This window comes from Diceros bicornis, chromosome 29 (assembly GCF_020826845.1).
Source record: "Diceros bicornis minor isolate mBicDic1 chromosome 29, mDicBic1.mat.cur, whole genome shotgun sequence".
NCBI classification, from domain to species: Eukaryota; Metazoa; Chordata; class Mammalia; order Perissodactyla; family Rhinocerotidae; genus Diceros; species Diceros bicornis.
Window position 1 is genome coordinate 30,142,959 of NC_080768.1, and position 16,247 is coordinate 30,159,205.

General features: G+C 36.7%; 1 protein-coding gene across 4 annotated transcripts in view; it reads left to right on the forward strand.

The window, feature by feature from the left end:
• The window catches only part of NRG1 (neuregulin 1), a 215,189-nt gene that overhangs the window by 77,580 nt on the left and 121,362 nt on the right, over positions 1–16,247 (forward strand). The window lies entirely within an intron of this gene.

Consider the following 16,247-nt stretch of genomic DNA (forward strand, 5'->3'; position numbering starts at 1 on the left):
TGTAAGAATCTGTTTCACTTTAGATGGGATTATTACAAATTATCTGAAAATCTACATAGTAACTGGTTGGTCGCTGTTCCTCCCTGTGGTGCTGAAGAGTCACTTGTTTGGGAGTAAGGGAATGCCACTACAGCATAAATAAGATCGATTTTTCTTTTATTATCATTAATAATAATAATAAAGTAATAATAATATATTTTAGTGAGCACCTACTGTGTGTCAAGTTCTTTCATCTGAGAGTAGATATTATTAGTACTCTTATATAGATGAGGACACTGAGAGGCTCGGACAATTCAATATTTGTCAAGGTTATATAATAGGTGGTGGCAGAAGCAGGGTTCCACTCTAGCCTCTGACTCCATGTCCTGTGTTCTTTTCACCCACTGACGGTAAAGGTAGAAGGTGCAAGAACAATCCTCAGAGGGCTCCTCTTGTAACCTCTGTCTTACCACTCTACAAGGCATGTGATCATTGCAGCTACTTTTAAAAATGGTCCTTTTCGGGGCCAGCCCGGTGACACAGTGGTTAAGTGTGCTGTGCTGACGCACCACTTGTCGAGCCATGCTGTGGCAGATGTCCCATATAAAGTAGAGGAAGATGGGCAGGAATGTTAGCCCAGGGCCAATCTTCCTCAGCAAAAAAAGAGGAGGATTGGCATCGGGTGTTAGCTCAGGGCTAGTATTCCTCACCAAAAAAATGGTCTTTTTCCGTAATGAGATTACTTGGACCAAATAAGTTTTATGAATCAAGGTTCTTGAGCAAGGTAAAGAAATATATACACACATTTACTGTGATAAAAGGCATTAAAACTAGAAAATTTTAGGTAACAAATTGTCTTTGTTCGGTACTAAGATAATTTAGAAGGACTACCATGAACGTCTTCCCCTCCACCCTCGAGTACACACACATTTGGGTTGGATGGAGAATGATAAGCATGTTATGGTAGATAAAAGCTGTGTGCATTAAATATCTGAAACTCAGGTTATTCAAAGGAAAGAATAAATATAATATGTGATATGTAGCCTCAACTACTTGATCCTTGATTTTGATGGTGATTTTCAGATCAATTTTGAGATGCGGAATAAAAACCATAGCTTTTTGTTTAAATTTCAGATTGATATGGAAATTTTGTTTAAATTTCAGATTGATATGGAATTCAGATTTAAATTTTAAGTTTCAGATTGCTAGAACCATAGCTTTTTGTTTAAATTTCAGATTGATACCATCATCAAAGTACTACTATAGCCTAGTCTTTTTTGGTGGGTGTGCTGTTTTGATGGTTACTGAGGATGGAAATAGACGGGTTGTGTTTTTCTGCCTCTCATCGTCCAGAGGCCTCTTTCGTAGGCATAGTCCCTTCTGGAACTGAATCTTTACATTCTTCTTCTATCACAAGTCAAATTAATTAATTATTAATTAATTTAACAATCCCTACGGTAAATTTTCTTTTTTGTGTTTAGATTGACTTATTTTGTCCGTTTTTAGTTTATTGGTTTTTTTCCCCCAGGCAAGATGGCATTCTCATATCCTGCTGCTGGTAACATTTAATGCGTGCAGCCTTTTTTTGCACTGTGGTGTAAATTCCAAGTGACTGACAATGATTAAACAGGAAATGAAACTTGAATGGCACTATCTCAAAATCTACTTAAAGCCATGACAGGTATCTGTCTGTAGCAATATATTAATTTTGAACACATGAAGAGTAAGAAATTGTGGCTTTTTATTTTTTTATTTTTATTTATTTATTTTTTTGCCCCCAAAGCTCCAGTAGATAGTTGTATGTCATAGCTGCACATCCTTCTAGTTGGTGTATGTGGGACGCGGCCTCAGCATGGCTGGAGAAGCGGTGCGTTGGTATGCGCCCAGGATCCGAACCCGGGCCGCCAATAGCCGAGCGCGCACACTTAACCGCTAAGCCATGGGGCCGGCCCGAAATTGTGGCTTTTTTATGGCCGAGTTTCTTTTTCTTTGAAATCAAAGGGGAAAAACACCAATTTGTTCTGCATCACTGAAACAGTGATATGGATTTCTAAACAGGGTGGATAATACAAATACACAATTAATGATACCTGAACTTGAAACCTGATGCTATGCACAATACCTATTTTATATCCTTTGTAATTTTTCATTTGTATATAGATACTGTAGTAACATAAAGAAAAGAGAATATATAACTGTAATTAAAAAGCAAGCACTCAAGAAAGATAAGACGCGAAGAATTAATTGAGATTGCAACTCTTCTTTCTGCATTGACTGCAGAAGCTTGGTGAACTGCATTGCGCTTCATCTGTGAGCTCAGGACTCCCTCCAACCCCTAAGGCTCTTCTTTAACGTTTGTTATTACTTAGCTCTTTTATTTGGCAGGGATCCCTTCTATCTCATCTTCTAATGCACTGGCGAGGTTCCTATTGCCAATAGCTTACAGCCTACTACTGCTAGGGTAAGCGACACAGCCGAACTTTCTAGCCTCTGCATCCTTATAAATAATGCATCCGGTTTCCTGTAACTACATGAACCCTTAGACTTTATAGGCGTGTCGTTGTTAGGGTAAAAGATTTGGGAGATGAACAGTTGTGGAAATAGTCATAGGCAGCTATTATCACTGATTAGAACCTGACTCCATCATATATGCATTAATCACTGGGTTAATGCTAATGGAATGCTTATGATATTTATAGTAGACATAAACAAGATACATAAAAATAATATCTTTGCTGACTAAACTGCACGCTTAATTCAACATGGAAAGTGCTCATAATGTTAATCTAGGGCCTTTTGAAACTCTATTGCCCATAATTAGATCTAAGTTACTCCTCATTTTTAAAACCTCTTTTAGTTTGCACAGAATTCATTGATTTTTTGGATGTGTACGCTTGTCCTTGAGAACAATAATGAGATGTTGGCTAAAGATAATACCTAATGCTCCAGGTAGCTTGATGGTATAACACACTATTGGATTTGAAATGAAGAAGGAAAAATGCTATGTTAATAAAATAATAGCAAGGTAAGCAATATAAATCATATGTTTAACTTATGTAGTGTTTATAAACTTATGAAATTAAAAATTAATTTTTGAGCATCAGGGACATTAGTATTTGAATATGAGAAGCCAGTTTTTAAAAATGAAAATTGGGGGCCGGCCCCATGGCCTAGTGGTTAAGTTCGACATACTCTGCTTCAGCAGCCTGGGTTTGCAGGTTTGGATCCCAGGTGCAGACCTGCACCACTCGTCAGCCATGCTGTGGCAGTGACCCACATACAAAATAGTGGAAGATTGGCACAAATGTTAGCTCAGGGCGAATCTTCCTTAAGCAAAAAGAGGAAGATTGGCAACAGATGTTAGCTCAGGGGGAATCTTCCTCCACAAAAAAAGAAAGAGAGAAACAAAATCATTTTAGCAATGTCCTTTAACATGCACCTTTAGACAATGTTAGTATAAAATAAGGAAGTTCCACTCCCTTATATATACTTTTCATCATTGGACATGCCATTATTGGACATTAACAGAATGACAGTGTTCAGAATTAAAATTATGTTGTGAAGATAAAAAATTCAAATTGATTTAGATGTTGAATGAGAAGCAGGTTGCTCTAGAGCCTCACATGTTTTCATCAGAATTAATTGAAAGAAGGAAAAATAATGTTTCTAACTTGAAAAAGGATATTAATCCTGATCACTTTATTACTGATTTCTTTAATTACCATCAGTTCATATCTGAACAGCTCATATATTTATGAAGATGATAGCTTATAATTGTAATAGTAAACCTCATTTGCTCATCTTTAGCCTATGCCATGTCAGTAATTTGGCAGAGCCTAGGTAGTTACTAGAACTAATGTTAGTCAAAATGTTTAATACTTATTTCTTTGAGTTGTGTTGAACTTCCTTATTGATTAAACTAGTTTCTACAAGCAACCACTTTTTAAATCAGATCATTAGATCTATATCTGTATGTGTGTAATATAATTTGTTTCATTGATTTTGACTGTAATTTTTTTTTCTTTTGAAATATCAGAATTCCTATGAAATTAAAACATTTCTTTAACAATTCAGGAAATTTTGCTAACTATACTTTAAAACTGTGCATGGGCATCACCAGTAAATAAGAGGTCTCTAATTCACCAAAAAGATAATAAAAAAATGTATTGATATTTTATTTATTTATTTTAACCCACTCACCAAAAACAATCAAGCCAATAACTTTTAAAAAAAGTTAAAAAAAAAATCAACCCACCATCAAATTACTACTATAGCCTAGTCTGTTTTGTTGGATGTGTTGTTTTGATGGTTACTGAGGATGGAAATAGATGGATTATGTTTTTCTGCCTTGCATTGTCCAGGACTTCCAAAGGCCTCTTGCTTAGGCATGGTCCCTTCTGGAACTGAATCTCTGCATTCTTCTTCTATCACTAGTCAAAACAAACTACTATCAGAAGAAAACATTTTCATAACTTGATCCTGAGTGAAGGAAAATCTCAGCTACTTAGACATGCGTATACAAAAAACAGTGCTTCCTGACAGGCTCTTTTTTTTTCTTCTTTTAAATCACGCCACAATGTGTCTACCACACAAATAGAATTTATTATAGGACTATGGACTCTCAATTCTGAAGTATTTGCATCTGTGCCAGACTAGGATTAGGGAAATTAATTCCTCCAGTAGAATGTAACACCATGGATGCTGGAACCATTGCAATTTCTACCTCTTTTTCTCTCAGTCTTGTGTAGGGCCTGGCACATATTAGGCACTTACTGAATAATTATTGAATGAATGAATAAAGTTATCAAAGGCAGCAGGGACAAGATCAACCTAGAATATATCTGGAAAAACCAAGAAAAGGCACACGTTTTAAAAAATGTATGGGAAATCCCTAACAAGAGAGGCATTAAGTAAAGACTAAACCTTCCCTTTTCACTTTAGTATGAATATTTTTTAACTTGCTTTAATTGCACAGTGCTTTCAAATACTGATTTAATTTCTTGAAAAAAATAATCAAAAGAGAGAAATTAAATTTTTCTGCTAAACTCTAGTTTTATGGCATGTCTTCTTCCCTCTGCTTGTTCATGTTAGAAGAAATATGCAAGAGAAGGGCATCAGACTGTTTAGTGTGTTAAAGTTTTTTTGATTCGTGTACTTATTGGCAACGTCATTTAAATGGATTGGTTTCATTGTGGCCAGAGTTAAGCACACAGCATAATTAAGTGAACCTCCTAACGTTGTAAGTTAAATTCTGGTGTTGGAAAAAGTTGCAGTGATCTGAGAAGTAAATCTGTCAAAGTGGAAATTGTGATATGTATGTGAACATATACATTCTCATTGTCATATTTGTTCTTGTTCTGTTCTCTTCCTCCTCTCTCTCCTCACTTCAGTCTTGTTTGGGTCCAAGTAATGTAGATCTCAACAGAAAAATTATTTCTTATGTTATCGATGATCTTTTTTTTTTGAAGTCTTCTTCCATTGGTGCATTTTCAAAATATAATTCTCAAGAGGAGAAATAAGGATTCTGATAGTGAGGATTATAAATAAGAAAGGACTGATTTATATACTATTTGCCACAATGTCTGACCTGCTTCTGTTTTTCACAGTCAGCCTTCTCTTCTATTTTCCAAAGTGACTCAGACCTTACCACTCTCAAAATTTGAATCATGCCTTCACTTTTGGCAGATAACCTCCCTTGCTACTTCAGAGAAAAGAGAGACTGTAGGATGGAACTCTTTTACCTTCCTGCTACCAAATCTGTAATCCCCAGCACAATACCTAGGACATAAGTAGCCACTTAGTAAACATTTTTCAGATGGATGGGTGGATAGCTAGATAAATTAACATGTATCTTAGGTCTTCAGAAATGGTAGCTATGTTTATTATATGAAATACAGCGACCTTAACATCTGAAATCTACTGCTACTGAGTATCAGGTCACCCTGAGCTTTTCCATTTTTTACCTGCCAGACTGTGAAAAGAAGTTAGTTTAAATGCTGAACAGCAAATTTCCTAATCAGTGGCTATGTGTTGGCTGAATTATGGTAATATCATTTCGAGTTGGACAGCTCAAGCATTTAGCCCTGATTTTTTGACAGCATACATATCACTAAAATCATTTTTGTACCCATTCAACACATTTTTTTCCAGCCATAGGCTACCTTAAAACTGCTTGTCTCCAGGAGTACAGTTAGCTCTGAGCCTGAGGTCCCTAAAAATGTTTTGGCTCCTCATCGCGCTTTTATTTTATTTTTTTTAATTTCAGAGATCTCTCTCTGCTATTCGTTGCATCACCAAATGCTTAGGCACTTTGAAAACTGCTTAAATAGTAGTACTTACCTCATTAGATTCTTTGGTTTTAAGGGTGTGCATGGTTAACAATAATTCAACTTTTGATACACTCATTCAAAACTTTTTCCTTGGAGTCTTGTTGTGGGTGAAAGGGGAAAATGAGGGGGATCCAGTTGTATGTAATATCTTTTGGATGCCTTTTCAGTAGTAGACTACAGTAGTAAACATTTGGAAGGACGTGATAGAGGAAAAGATTGAGCTAAATCCAGGTCTTTAACCTGGGGGTAAGGAGACTTAACCTGAGGATGGGTTATTTGTCTGATCTCTAGTGACAGAGTCGTGGCAAAGCCTCAGGGAAGAACTTTTGAGAAACACTAAGAAAGATTTATGTTTCATTTGAGAAGCCTGTCTAAAAGCCTTTTGAACCATTTCAGTTAAGCCTTTCCTTCTTATAGGAGGTACGTGAGGGCAGCAGGAAGCCTATGGTGGAAACCCTCTGCACTGCAGTGATATGTAAAAGTAGTGCTTTTCCTGCTAGGTTAAATTGCTCTGCATGCCTCTTGCTGTCAGTGACATGATTTAGTTAAATACAGATGCTTTTAGAGGGGCTTTGTACTGCATCATAAATATTTAATAGTTTTATAAAATATCTGTATGCATAACTGGTTGGGAATGCAGCAGTGGAGAAGTGCAATCTCCACATCAGAGCCTTTGGCCTTATAGTGTCCACTGACCAGTTGAGCATTGAAAAAGATACATTCAGCGTGGCAGTGTCCTTAACAATAAACGGATTCTTTTTCTTTTTTTCCCAACAGAATGAAGCTTACTGTCTAACCCTTCTGATTTTGTCAGTCGAGTGAACTTTACTATTCCCTATATACAATTTCCCTATTCACATAATTCATAGAGGTTCCAATTCCCTAGGGATTGAAGTATAGCATTAAGAAAAATCCCTTCTCAATAAATAAATGGTATGGGGGAGGTGTCAGGGAAAGCTCTTAGATTTTCTGCAGCAAACTAATGGTTTGTCATATAAAGATACTTCATTGCCATTTGATAACGGTTCAAATTATGTGAATCTTATATTCTTGATATAATTTTGAAATTTATTTTAAAGTCAATTCTTGAAAGTAAGAGTGATAGGGGACGGTGAGTGGGGGGAGGCATGCAGTGAAGGAAGGGAAGTAACCAAGTGCAGGTTATTGAATGTGGAATTGGTGGATTATTTTGTTTGTTTGGCCTGGGCTCAGGAGTTTTTATAATAAAATTTACTATAGTATAGTAAGGTGGGTTCTGTGTCATATATGGTGGCCAGAGGCAGCCATGAAAAAAATTTTTAAGATTTTTCTCCAGCATTTTATTCTGGAATTTTCAGACATACAGAAAAGTTGAGAATATTCCATGTGCACTTGAGAAGAATGTGTATTCTGCTGCTTTTGGATGGAATGTTCTGTTGGATGAATTGTGCAGTAAACAACGTATGCCCACTATCTAGATTTTACAGTTAACATTTTGCTCTATTAGCTTTATCAAATATCTACCCATTTATCTGTCCATCAACTCTTTTTATTTTTGATGCAGTCTCAAGGAAGCTGCATACATGAGTGCATTTTACCCCCAAATATCCCAGTATTTGTGGTATCTATGTTTTCTTACATTCTTGAAAGGAATATATAAGTGATGGATTATGCCAATGAATAGAATATAGGTTTCTGTGGAATGAGTCATCATATTTAGACCTGGAATTTCTAGTCATCATATTTCAGAGTATAACTAGGTCATCAGCAGCCTTCTTTTTCCAGCTCCTGACAAGCACTCCTTCCTCTCTCCATCTTCTAACTATCCAAATTAAAAGAGGATGTAACCCTGGCTCACCAGGTCTTAGATACTGGCAATTCTTGATATCGTATGTGTTTGAACCCTTGCAATAGTGTTAGGCTGATCCCTATTTTGAGGTGACAGTCTTCTTTCCTGAAGATAAACTCCCTTCCATCCACTAGAGTTTCTTTATTCTGTACCTTCCCATGTAAGTGTAAAGCTCATTGTAAAGTTTCAGTTGTTTTAACTATCTTATCTCCAACATGTTCTCAATGAAAGTTATTGGGCTCTACAGCCCGCATTCTGTCTATCCCCTTAGTGTGATGAAATGCTGTTGAATAACCAAATCCAGATATGAATACTGGTCTCTGAATAACTTCCAGAAAAAGAGCCTGAATATTTAATAGAGTTATGACCAAAAGTAGTCATAGGAGCATTAGAGTAAACTTTCCAGTAGCAACGTCGCAGTGAAAGGTGGCAGTGAGATATTTCTATAGAGATAATCCATGGCAGCGGTGATAGGAAATCGTCCACTCTACTACTGTTCTCTGTATCCACACTGGCAGTGTGTAAATAAAGAGCTTTCGTGTGTACAAGTGAGTTGAAAGGGGCGGAGCAATAGACCCGAATTCTAGTCTTGACTCTGAAATTGATTTTGGTGTGACTCTAGGCAGATTATTTTTACCTCCTGGGACTTTTTTTCTTCTTGTATAAAATAAAATTCATGGGTAAAGCCTGTTTCATTGACATTTAGTCAATGAAAAATTTACATCTAATTATTCTTGAGATTACACTTCATCTTTGCATTAAGCCTTAATCCGTTCACACCAAATAATTTTTGAAATAGAAAGAAAAGAAACAAGTCATTCTTAAACAAATCTGACTCTAGCAACATATTGTGTGATTTATGATAGAAAGTCTTGAATTGGAGGTCAAATCGTAAGATATTTTTATCTTGTGACTTTCAAATTCATATTTTTAAAGTAATAAAAACTGTAACAATTCAGAAAAAGTTTCCACTCCTTGGACTGAGAAGCAGCAGAAAAATATGAGGCTGGCATTTGATTTTAAATGGGATGCTTCCACTTCTATGAGCATCATAGGGCTTATGACCTTACAACAGTATTGTCGGTTAGACAGCTCACTCGGAATGCCAGATCAGTTCTGGAAACTGCATATATTTTTATTCCTCCTTTTTTCCTCTTTGGTGCAACCTCTGATTTTCATTTTGATCGGCAACAAGGAGAGAGAACTGTGTAGACTTTTAAGGAAAATGTGTATTGTAAGATGTTTCCTTTGGCTGAAGTCTTCTCCGATTTACAAATTTGGATTATATTTAAAAGTAGAACACTTCAGATAATTCCTTTCCCCAAGCTTCCTTTATTCCTGGCAAGTTGTGGAGGTTTATTTTATACATGGCTTTATATGACGTTTCAGACTCTCTTGAGTAGATAGTACTCTCTTTAAGTAATTCATAACTGCCTTCACATGTGGACCATCTCATGCTCAACAGTTTCTATCTGAAGGAGAAGATTTAAAAATCATATTAACAAATTTCTAGAGCATTTGTAAAAGTGATATGCTGTGCTACACACTACATTTCTGAGTTGATTTGGGGACCAGTTTATAGTCAGCTGACTGGCAACTGAAGTATAAACAAATAGGTGGTGCCTAAGTATAAATCAAGTTCAATTACTTCAATTTTTGAAACTTTACTGAATTTGTATTAAACTAGCATTGATTATCAGAGGTATTTCTTTGTTATGTTTAACGTCTCTTACTGCTCCAAAGTACAGCCTTTATTATTTTCTTTAAATACAATTTTACGTGTCCATGCACATAAATGCAGATTATCCCTTGTATTTTTGTTACAGTTGCCATGAGACTTGAGGATAAAACAAACAAATTCTCTCTTAGCTCTGCTGCTCTGTACTGTGAACTTAACTTATAGTAGTGAATTTTAATGAAACACAGCATGGATATTTGTTCAAGGTAACAAACCCAACACATACTGCTGTAGCAAACATTATGAATGACCATCCATCCATATAACATCTGAGTACTCACTATAAAGATAATTTTCCTTTTGGCTTTTCTTCTTTCCATCATACATACACATACAGAGTAATTTAATATTATTTGCATTTATTCACACAAGTAAAACTCTATCTGGAGTACCCATGTCTTTAAGACGTTTTCCCATAGTTTATTCATCCGTCTTGAGTAGAATTTCCATATTGATGCATCCATTCGGCAATACTTAATGCGTGCCTTCTGTGCACCAGGCATGTTCAAGGTAGTAGGGATGTAGCGATGGAAGCAGCATTGCTGAATGGAAGGGCATGTACTTGCCCCTATGAAACTTGCATTCTGGTGATGAGTTTATCACACATTTCCTAGCAAAGCACACTGTGCAGAAAATACAGATAATTCAGAATAACTGCCACTTTCCCCATCCCTTTGCTCATATTTCTAGTATATTCTAAATAGGGGAATGGGATGGAGTTGAACAATGAGAATATCTTAAGTATATAAAATGAAATAGAGTTACAAGCCATTACTCATTTTCTCATATAACTTCTTTTGAATTGAAACTCTCAGTGACATATCAATTTATTATACCTTTATTTGTGCTTTTGAGTTCCTTGGGATGCAGTATTGCATCATCAACATCAATTCAGAGATCATAGTTAATTAATAATTGTCAGAGATTCAATGCCACATGACATCCTGAGATTTTGTAGAAGAAAGGGCAACCTATATGTAACAGAGTCTCACTATTTTAGTGCAGTCCACTAGTAAAACTGGTCAGATATTACATGTTTTCTTTTTAAATTAAATATTGGAGAAGCTGGAACCACGATGAGTGTCAGTGTAATTTTTTCTATTATTGAGTTGGAATTCACATAATATAAAATTAACCATTTTAACATGAACAATCCATTGGCATTTATCACAATATTGTACAAGCACCATCTTCATCTAGTTCCAAAACATGTCCAGTGTAATTTGAAAAGTGACTTGTAAAATGAAAAATGAAATAAACTGTTTGCATATAACTAATGATTTCACTTATGGGGAGTGAGAAATTAATAGGTTCTTTCAAAGTAAACTCATTATAACTATCACTTTTAATAAGAATCTTCCTATATAAAATTCTCACATCATCATCTTTGAGATCATTTACTATATCTTGAGCTACAAAGGATCTAAACTCCTAAAGAACAAAATGTGCCAGAGTAAATTGGTCATCATGTTGCAAAATGAGAACACAGACTCACAGTCAGTATCAAACATTTGATACTGCATCTCTTAAAATAATTTGTACAATTAAGTCAAATTGTCTTCTCTGAGAACATTGTTGCTGGGTAAGAATAAAGTATAATTAGAGTCTTGACTCATCCTCAAAGTGGGGAGAAAACACCTGCCCAGGAAGGTATAATGAATTTCCTCTCACCCATTTAGCAGTCTCAATAATGTAGACCATCAAACAGCAGATGGATTTGGTTTGCCCTCAGAGAACTTTTCTGTTTAGTTGAAGAGAGAAGATTTAAAGGAAAAAGTTAAATTTTGGTTTACTCCAAACTTTCCATCCACTGAAAGGATCTGTGGTGGTAAAGAGTTAAGGATAGTTGGGGTAACAGAGTTTCACTAGAACAAGATAAATTCATAAAAGTGATATTTGGAAACAATCAGAAAGATTTGATAAAAATGTATCTGAACTGAACATTAAAAGATTTGAAAAAATAGAGGGGAATATAGAGTATACATATACAATGTATAGAGAGTATATATTTTGGATAGATAGATGGATACGAAAAAAGTCTGCCAGTTTATTAGAGGTGCCATAATCTGTGTAATTAAATCTCAATTAAAAATAAAACCAAACAAAATGTATGTATTGAATGGATAGCAGAGCTCCAAGTTTGGGATAGCCAGATACTGACAGACCTGGCCTTCAAAGAAACTGCATTCTTTAGTCCCATATACATGACATAATTAAATAATAACACCAACTGTGAAGATGTGCCCCAATAATGGTATAGTTAAGCAATGCTGTGTCTGTGACTTGAAAACATGGAAGGGCTCCATGGAGGAGCTGAGACATGAGCTGCAAGATGATTTTCAGACGGGTGGGAAGAGGCTAGCAGATCCATTTGAGTATTTCATCCTCTCATAGGAAGCAGCAAGCTTTTAAGGTTACCTTTATGCTCGGAAGCTTTCTTGTGAAAATCATGATTTCATAATTCTTTATCAAATAAATAAATCATTACAATTTATACGTAGTCATCTCCAAAGATTGTAATCCAAAAATGAAATTACTGCTGTCATCATGGTATTACAACCCACTAAGTAAATTCTGCTTTTTTAGCCTTAAAATTTAGTAGCAAGGATAAACTTTTTCAGAGATAAACATTTTTAGAATGAATAGCCAAAATACAGAAAAAAATGTTAAAGAGAAAAATAAGTTTGGGTAATAGGGTCAAAAGCAAAATGGCATTTACCATCCTCTTTTTCACCTGCTGGAGCTGTGCTAAATACTTCTGATAATAAAATAAATAAAATTAATGCAGAACCAAATAGCCTAGCTTGAACTGAAGTAGCAGAGGAATTTGAGTATTTTTCATTTGATGATATAATAGGATTTTTTCTTCATTGAAGCTGGCTTAGAAAGAAGCTGGGATGTTATGAAAGTGGATCAGAAAGACAAGAGTATTCTGACTTCGTTCTGCCAAATCCCATGCTATATTAATTACTGTGTCTCCTCTTGACCTGGCTTGACTGACTAACATTTACTTCCTCACCTTCTGTGGTGGATTAATTGTGACTTTAAATTCTTTGTCACTCTCTCCGTCAAGATTTATTTCCCCTGTGAGTGAATCTCAGCTGGCACTGTGACTGCTGAACCAATAGGATGCCAGGGGAATAACCTGTGCCGCTTCCGGGTCTGGTCTTTGGGAGGGCTGGCAGCTTGTGATTCCTCCCTCTTGGGATGCCTCCTCTCAGAACTCAGCTGCCGTGCTGTGTGAAGCCCAGGCCACATGGAGAGGCCACCTGTCCGTGCACCATCCAGTAGTCCCAGATGAGCTCCCAGCTGACCCCTGGCATCAGCTGCCAGTCAGGTGTGGGAGCCAGCTTGAATGTTTCAGCCCAGTCGCACCTCCAGCTGGTTGCAGCCCCAGCTGACATCCAAGTGGGCAGAAGAACCACTCAGCTGAACCCAGTAAACCTGCAGACGAGTGAGATACAATACAATGGTTTTGTTTTAAGCTATTTCAGGGCGGTTGGTTTCATAGCAATACATAACTGAAATAGTATTCCAGAGAAAATCCTGTAACTGAGACTGTGGAAGAGCTCGTTTAATTTAAAGTCTAAATAGAGATACTTAAATAGCCTATGATTAATCCTTATAACTTTCGCAACTCACTAGGCAAAATCTTAGAAGGCTTTTTTGGAAACTAGGCACCTTTTAAGTGTGTTTACCAGCTACATTAAGGTAATATTGCCTATTTCATTGTTATGCTTTCTGGGTCACTTATTCTCCCCTTGAAGTGGTAGGTGAGGAATACATAATCAAATGCATTCTTTTAATTAAAAAAGAGAAGCAGTATTTTTCAGCAAAAATAGCATGAGTCAGACCTTTGTTCAAATCTTGGCCTGTCACTTAATAGCTGTGTGTCCATGGCTAAGTTACCTAAGCCGCCTGAGTCTGTTTCTTTGTTTTCCAGATAATATGTATTATACAGGATTAGAGAAGATCAGAAATAATGTATGTTAAGAATCTACAGAGTGCCTGGCGCAAAGGTGGAGCTCAATAAATGTAGCTTTTTTTGTATGAAGGAGGTGGTAACGTGGTGTTAAAAAGGCAGTAAAAATATGTCTCTTGTTCATTTTTTAAGGGAACATGGAAATATGGGTTCCTTGAGCTTTATTGGGGTGTAGCCTAAAGGGTTAAAGTGATACATCCTTGCACTTCTTCCTACAAACAGGCATGTTTTATCCAAAGGAAATTTCGATCCCTGTCCCATTCACACTACCCTTCCTCACTTCTTTATTGCTATAGAGAATTTGATAAAGGGATAAAGACAACTTCTGGCTCCTAGTCCAAAGGGTAGAACTATTGGAGAATTCCTTTTATTCTGTACCTCCTGTCCTACTCCCTTTCCTCAATTATTCACTTTCCAATTTGGTGGGAAACAACTTTATAGGATGCTGGCTCTCTGCACTCTGATCTTATCTCCAAGGTGCCACAAGGTTCATGGAGTACATCTCCAAGGAGGACACATGCACATCCCACAGTCTGATTCGTGCAGTCCAGGGGACGGAATGGCTGTGGTGGCCCACAGGATTCTGTCTCTGATGCTTTGGCCTAGTCTTTGTATAATGTGTTATTTTCCTTTGTAGGAAATTACTCAGCACTGTTCTAGTTGTCATATTAAAGATGCGTGTTTCTAATATGACAGCTACAGCAGTGCCCAGTGATTTCTTTGTCTGCTGAATGTGTTTGTTCTTAACAATTATGGTGAGGTGAGTAGTTGTGATTGGTGCAAGTTAAGGACCACTTTTTTTTTTTTTCATGAGGAAGATTGGCTCTGAGCTAACATCTGTTACCAATCTTCTTCTTTTTGCTTGAGGAAGATGGTCCCTGAGCTAACATCTGTGCCAGTCTTCCTCTACTTTGTATATGAGACGCTGCCACAGCATGGCTTGATGAGCAGTGTGTAGGTCTGTGCCGGGGATCAGAACCCACCAACTCCGGGCCGCCAGAGTGGAGCACATGAACTTAACTACTGTGTCACCAGGCCGGCTGCAAGGACCACTTTTTACGTTATTGGTTACTCTTCTTGGTGTCTTCTCTTACCTGCCTGACTTGGGCTACCTGAACCCCATTTTGGTCTTTGAAATTTAGATGACCTTGGCTGTGGATAAAATGCCAGTGGATTATACTTGAGTATAATTTTGGTTTGGGGCAGAATTGAGGAGTTAAGTGCCACATATTTACACCGGGTGATCTCTGAAGGAATTATAAGTTATCCTAATTTAGCGTAAACATTTACTTGTTTATATTGTTTTTGAATATTTACATGAATAGTGATCATTAAAATCTTAATACCTCAGTTGGAATACTGCAAATGCTTCAATATAGATTTTCTATGATATGAAATTTTATGTCCATTGCTAGAATCTTTCAGAAAGCTCTCACTGTTAAAAATAGAAACTAGGCATAGGAATTATTTTAAAATACTGGTGCATAAATGCAGGTTATGTAGAGGTGAACTTCAGGATAACTCATTTTGCCCATAAGCTTGTCATAGTCATAATTATGATTATGCAAATTTGTTCAGGCTTTTGTTGTTGTTAGTTACAGTACTACAAGCACATTTTAAGATATGAATGCCCCCTAAATCATTTATAATTATGGACTAATTTCATTTTGAAAGAAATGATAATATTCTTATCTCATGCCCACTTAAAGCTTAAAAATATTTCAAAGCAGTGGAGATTGTGCTATACAAAATATCATGTGCTTAAAGCAGATTTTTCTCAGGACTTGAGCTCTAAATTTTATTGCTTCTGGGACTCATATGATGGTTATGTAGTATAGATTTAGAGAGAGTTTTTAAGACTCCTGTTGACATAGGTGAGCAAAATGGTTCCTTGGAAACCATTCGGGTGTCCAGTCACAGTAAAGCGTGGATTAAAGGTTACGATGCATATAGTGTGCGCTGACGTGTAACCAACGGGAGGTTTGGGGGACCATGTGCTCTCTATTGAGGACAGTGCACTTCTTCCCAGTATCTTAATGACTGCTATCTTAAAAGGGGGGAAAAAATCAACATTGAAACTATCTGTAAGGTAATGCTACTGAAACCTAACCCAAAAGGCATGCTCTAATAGAAAACTCTTCTTAATACTTTCAGTGTGGTTATAGCTGAGGACATGTGGTATATATTACAGCACTCAGGGAATTCAAACCTCCGCAGTGTGAAGTCACAATGAAGGCTAATTTCAAAAAGAAGTGGTAGCCTTTGCTCCCTTCGTAGCTCTGTTACTTCCCAGGGTTTCTTATTAGCTTGATATTCATCTAGGACTGCTGTGAGTGGCACAGGGAAATGGAAATTTAAAGAGGACCAGAGTGGGGACGTATGAGTCTCTCT